A 6,000-nucleotide genomic window follows, 5' to 3' on the forward strand; every position below is an offset into this window, starting at 1 on the left:
AAATATTCTGAGGTGAGCATGGGGTTGGTTCACTTACCCAAGTTCTGTTTTCAAAAGCAAAACGAAGCGTAAACCGGGAGGTAGGGGAAATTTTTTGTGATGAAGGTGAGAACCACGACAATGGGCACAGAGCGGGAATGCTAAAATCCTCTTCAAAGTATCCTAATCCATAAAGCTGTTGTGAAAATGATCTTTCTGGTTCTCTGGGTAGTTACCTATCGCTGGTGTTTAGCAGTCTGCAAGATGCCACACTCTGCATTGCATTTATCTCATACCCAGCAATACCTTCCATTCCCAGATGCTACGTCACCCACAGCATTTACATCAACTGAGGGACTGTCACCACGTTTTCTCCTCTGCGTGTCACTACTGCCAAACCATAAGGACTCTCTGTTCAACTTAGTCTTATAAATATCATCTATATAAATTTATTTGTGTAAAAATTATTTCTGTGAAGGACAGACAGATAGCTAAGCAGCCAGTTCCTCAAGCAGCACAGAGAGAGTGTGACCAACACAGACGCAAGCTCAGCTACGTCCTTCAGCCAGGTGGGCATTCAAGGCATGCATTCACGCGTGTGCACAGCAACAGACAGGACCACGAATGCACAGTTTTATTTACAAGTTTTTTAAAGCATTTTGTTTGCTTATGTATGTTTTCGGTACTTAGAATTTATTTCTCTATAACCCATTCCCATGCAAAATATTCCCGACAGTCAACAGCAAAAGGCTATAGACTTTCTGAGACAGAGGGGGCAGCAGCCTGCAATTATTCCTCTTCCTCTTAGCTGTCACCCATCAGACTACTAGCTTCTCCAGGGAATGGTGTGTCACATGGAGGCAGAAAACAGTTGTACATTTTGTTAGACATATTTGATTTATAGAATACATCCCAGAGGATGCCCTTCAGGATCAGGACTTTCCTCAAGGGTATTCCTTACATGTGAGAACTACATTGGGTGCTGTCACCAAGGGCTTGCTTTAGGCATCATTTTCTGTAAGGACAGAGCAAAATACCCCCTAAAAGCATCCTAAAAGCGTTCAAATCGTTCCTTGCCAATGATAAGCAGGGTGTGGTGCCTATGTTAAAAACAGCAGGAAAGCGAAGAGTTAACTATTTAAACAACCTTGTTAAGTAAGACCTAATTAGTGCTAATCTCCCCTTTTTCTTTTTTGCTCCAGGAGAAGTCGGTGTACACAGAAGAAGAGGAGGTTGGGGGAAGAAGGGGAAGAGAGGTCAGCCTGCTATTAATTGCATCTTGTTTAGCTGGGTCACTGCAGTTGACCTCATTCAAATCTTTAATTGACATCTCAGTTTGAAAATCCAAGATGGCAACACCGTGCAAGATTTGTGCTCTCTCGGAGTCCTGCTGTCTTCATTAATCTCTCATTCTTTACGAAACGTGTATTTCATACGCATCTGAAAATTTAAATTCAGCTGTGGCATTGCCCAGAGGTAGAGCGAATCTTGTATTGCTATGCCCTGCCTAGTGCTGGGTGCTGCGCTTCCGCTTCATCCAGAAAATGTGAAGGTGTGGTATCCTCCTCTTTATGAAGAATCTAAGGGGAAATAGCATTGTGCACCATCATTGGGAGCACGGGAAGAAATTAAAAGGCAGGAAGATGTTGTCCCGGACTAATGTTTCCAAGAAGATTATCCTGGTGTGTCACAGACCTAAGTGCTGCTGACCTGAGGTGTGCTGTGCCAACTGACCCACCGGAGTTTCTGTCCTTCCATCATTAGTTTTTTGCTTTTCAACAGAGAGTGGTCAGCAGTAAATCTATTTGCAGCTCTTTCCAAAAAAAAAAACTCTCAGAAATCCAAGTACTTCCCTACAGAGGAGAATGTAAGGAGAAGGTATTTTTGTGTTAATATCTCCTGAGGTTGCTCCTAAATTTATGGAAAAGGAGAAAACTGAAGCAATAAGTTTTTTTTTTTTTTTAGGTGCCTCTGGAGGCAATACTGATTCAGGCTTAGTTTAATCACCATGCCTGGGTGAACTAATATTCACTAATCCACTCAAAATTGGTGGTTTTGTTTTTTTTTTTTTAAAGGAGGTGCGCTTAGGGGATCCTTGAAGACAAGGGGGTCTGAGGCACCCTCCACCCAGCCGCCCCAAGTGAAGGGGTGTGAACTGAAACAAACTGGGATCTTGAGGTCTCAGAGTCAATGTTCCTTTTCCTCTCCACCAGGAAAGTCTCCTATTCCCAAGGAGTTCCCTCTGCATGGGAAATAAGGCTCTGCTTGGCTTTGGCTTATGAGCAGGACTGACTGGGTAAGTCATCAGTAATTTTAGGCTGAAGTTCCCAACTGCACTCAAGTTATCTGCGGTCGTGGCAGAGCCGTCTGTGTGAAACCCAGCCAGGAGAGGGGCCAGCGCTGCTGTTTGCCCCCACAGAGAGGAAGGCATTGCAGAACTGCTTTAAGGCATGTTGGGTACTCGCAGCTTGCAGGGGACTGGCTGAGAATGACACCAGTGCCATCGTGAATCAGTTACACCTTCTCCAGCCCCTCATCCCTGTTAGGCACCAGCTGTGGTCTTTACTATGCCAGAGGAGCTCTCCTTTCCCTTTGTGCAGTCTGTCTCCTACAAAAGTGTTGGATCAAATTCTTAAAAATGTCACCATATTCTTGGAAAGTCAGTATTCTTAATTATCTGGTTTCCCAAAGAATCGAGCTTCATGTAGTCATGCCATGTCCATGCAGCCATTCCCCTTTCTGTTTTAATGGTGTTGCCTCCAAAATATCTTATCCCTTTCTCTCCCCTCATATTTTTGACCCTTTGGTCTCTCTGCCCTGTTAGCATAGGTGGTAAAGGGTTCATCTCCACGCACACAGGTGGGGGAATCTGAAAAACTCTCTGCCCTGGCTCCTGCCCAGGGTGTCTCCAGATCTCTCAGACTAAAGGGATCCCTGTCTGGGGGTAGGTTACTCATTGTGAAGAGCAGAGGTTGAGCATCTTGAGATCACACAAGACTTATTCTGGGAAGTTTTGGGGAGGAACCAAAGGTGAGGACAGGGAGGGATCAAGGTGGTCTGGGGAGGAACTGGTGTAAGCAAATAGAGGGAGAAGGGTAAGCAGGGGCTGTCCAGGACGCTTGTCTGCTCCTGACCAGGGCAGTCTGTCCTGTCTCCTTGTTAAACTCTTTTTTTTCCTGGGTGAGGGACTCCCTATCAGTGTGTGCCTGTGTGTACAAGTGACAACTGCCCAAGTGGGACCTGAAGTCACAGGCACGCAGGCATCCATGGTGCCAGCAACTGGAGCCAGTTTGGGTGCATATGTTGATGTGTGATGAGGAGCAAATATTGAGCTGGAATAGCTGGCTGGCACGGTAAGTGGCCAGGGAGCCAGGTATGGAAGTAGCCTTAAGTCTGAGTTGGGTGTGCATGTGTCCTGTGGATCAGCAAGCTGGAGGTGCTGGTGACCCAAGGAGTCCTGGCCAACTGGGGTCTGCTGGGAGACCTCTGTGTGTGTGTGTCTATCGGCACAGGAGGCAACTGGAGGTGAGAGGATCCAGTGCCAGTTGTGAGGCAGGCTGGGTGTCTATGGGCAGCTACCGGAGAGACCCACATTGTATTCATATACATATATATATATATATATATGTATTTTTTTTCCCCCACTAATAGATCTTTACCTCAATCAGGCTGAGAAGGGAACAGGACCAGGCTGTTGGTGCCAGCATGTGTCTGCATGAATGCTGAGTGTTTCTGTATTGATCTGGTTGCCCAGAGAGGTGGTGGATGCTGGAAACATTCAAGGCAAGGTTGGATGAGGCTCTGAGCAACCTGATCCAGTTGGAGATGTCCCTGCTCCTTGCAGAGGCGTTGTACTAGATGACCTTTGAAGGTCCCTTCCACCCCAAACTATTCTATTGATTCTATGATTCTATATGTGGCTGGCGGTGTGTATCTATGTATGTACACAGTGGAGGTTTCTATGGGCCTACTGGGAACATACTCTCAGCTGTGCCATGGGCTGGACCTGGGGGAGTGAAGCTGTTGTAGCCTCTCCTCTCTCAGGCTGCTGGATCCGGCAACCCCTGACTAAACCCTGCTGACCTTGCTGGAGGGTACCTGTGGGGTGGTTGCAGCTCCTCACCTTTGGGTTTGGGCCAAAATGGCTGTGTCTCAGTTGTGTGGCAGGCAGGCTCTGAATAAAAACCTGTGTCCCTTGCACAGAGAAAATATCCCTTCTGTTGCTCTACATGTCCAACTCCTTCATCTGTTTCCCTAGCAGTTTCCCTGCTCACTGATCCGTGTCCTTGCAATGCATGTGAGCAAAATATATATCTACAATGAGAGTTTTCTTTTACACTTCTGAAATAAAAGAGTTACCAATTGTATCAATAAGCAAAAATAATCTACTTTTTGGACAGAGTGGATTTTTATAAATGATACAGTGCTCTAGAAATATGGCTCCCGATGGAAATCCTGACCCCTCGTTGTTCCTCATTTCAAAAGCCATTCTCATATAAACCTACATCAAAGTGCAGAAGCGCCAGCAATCTGTCTCTGGAAATAAAAAAAATTCAGGTGATGAAATCAAATGTGATTACTTGCTTCAGAATTGTAAGATGACATGACGGGTGCAGCATGGTGGAGTCACTGTAATGCGCTATAAACTTACGCAAAAGGTGATGTGGGGAAAAAAGTAAAGGTGGCTTTGTTCAGGTCATGCACTTAATGAAAAATAAATACCAGTAAGCTTGCTTTCACCAGGTCTGATCACATTTTTGACCTCCAGATGAATTGCTGTATACACATTGCTACCAAGGCTGACCCCAAACGTTAACCCAATGTAGCAAAAGTGGAATCTGGCTGTGGGACAGAATGGGCTGCATTTGGAAACAGAGATTGTAACTCACCTCTCCTCATTCCTACGCCCCTCCTTTAATTAATTGTTGCCCTTATTTACGTAGACAGGCATCTTTCCCAAAGAAGCAGCAAAGTGATAGCTTGCAGAAAAATCAGTCTCATGCTCTTTGAACATTTGTGCTTTTCTTATGGATTCTCTTACATCTGTAGTTTAGTGACTTTGACAGGCCAGACGCCTGCGTGTAGGACTACACACGTGTGTAAGGCTGTGCACAGCTGGAGCCCTGCCAAGTAAACAGCCAGGCAAAGGACCCCCTCTCATCGAAACACGGGAGGAGGCCAGGCGAGCTTGCGGTCAAACCCCTCAGTATGCTGTAGGGCAGTGAGTGATGGGGAGAAGGCGTTGCAGAGGCAGAGCTTGCTCCCTGAGTGCAAGTCTCATGGGCCACGCATTGGCTCCTGCACACTTGTGGCTCAAAACCCTCAAGTATGGGCAATTGCTCCCCCAGACAAAGTGTCAGCCCTAAAACCTTAACAAGGCAGTGATATGTGGGGGTTGGATGCCTGGGTACCCCCGTCTTACTGTGCCACGCTACTTCCCAGGGTGTACCATTGTCCCTGGCATCATCTTGATCACCTTGGCCACCCCTGCTCAGGACAATTGATTTTTTTGGTTCCTAGTCAGAACAAATCCAGCAATTCAGCCCCTCACTGGGAGGAGGTACAGCTGACAGCAGGCTACTCTCACCAGAGCAATTAACTAAAATTAATTAAATTAATACAGAGCAATTAGTGTTGTCACCTTTCTGAAGCCTACCATTGCATGACTGGTCCATGGTTGGGAATGTCCCCCACTTCCCTTGGGAAAATAGTGCCTGGGAGCGCATTGCTCCTGCCAGAGTGACCTGGCTGACATGCTCGTTAGGGGAGATGTATGGAAAGATGGCTATCTAGAGCAGGCCACTGCTTAGGGGAAATCGCTCTGATAGGATATGTAAAGACCCTAGAGCATCCAGTCCTGAACCAATGTGAATTTTCTGTGGTGCTTCTGGCAGTGAACAGGTTGCTAAATACTCCTAGCTATTATTCCTTGTTATTTTTGCCATCATTGTGAATACCTGTGCAATTCACGGCAGTCACACTTTGCTCCTCCAAAGCACTCTGTTACTGAAGATGGATTGA

The sequence above is a fragment of the Chlamydotis macqueenii genome, chromosome 2 (genome assembly GCF_036417535.1).
Source record: "Chlamydotis macqueenii isolate bChlMac1 chromosome 2, bChlMac1.mat, whole genome shotgun sequence".
Taxonomy (NCBI): Eukaryota; Metazoa; Chordata; class Aves; order Otidiformes; family Otididae; genus Chlamydotis; species Chlamydotis macqueenii.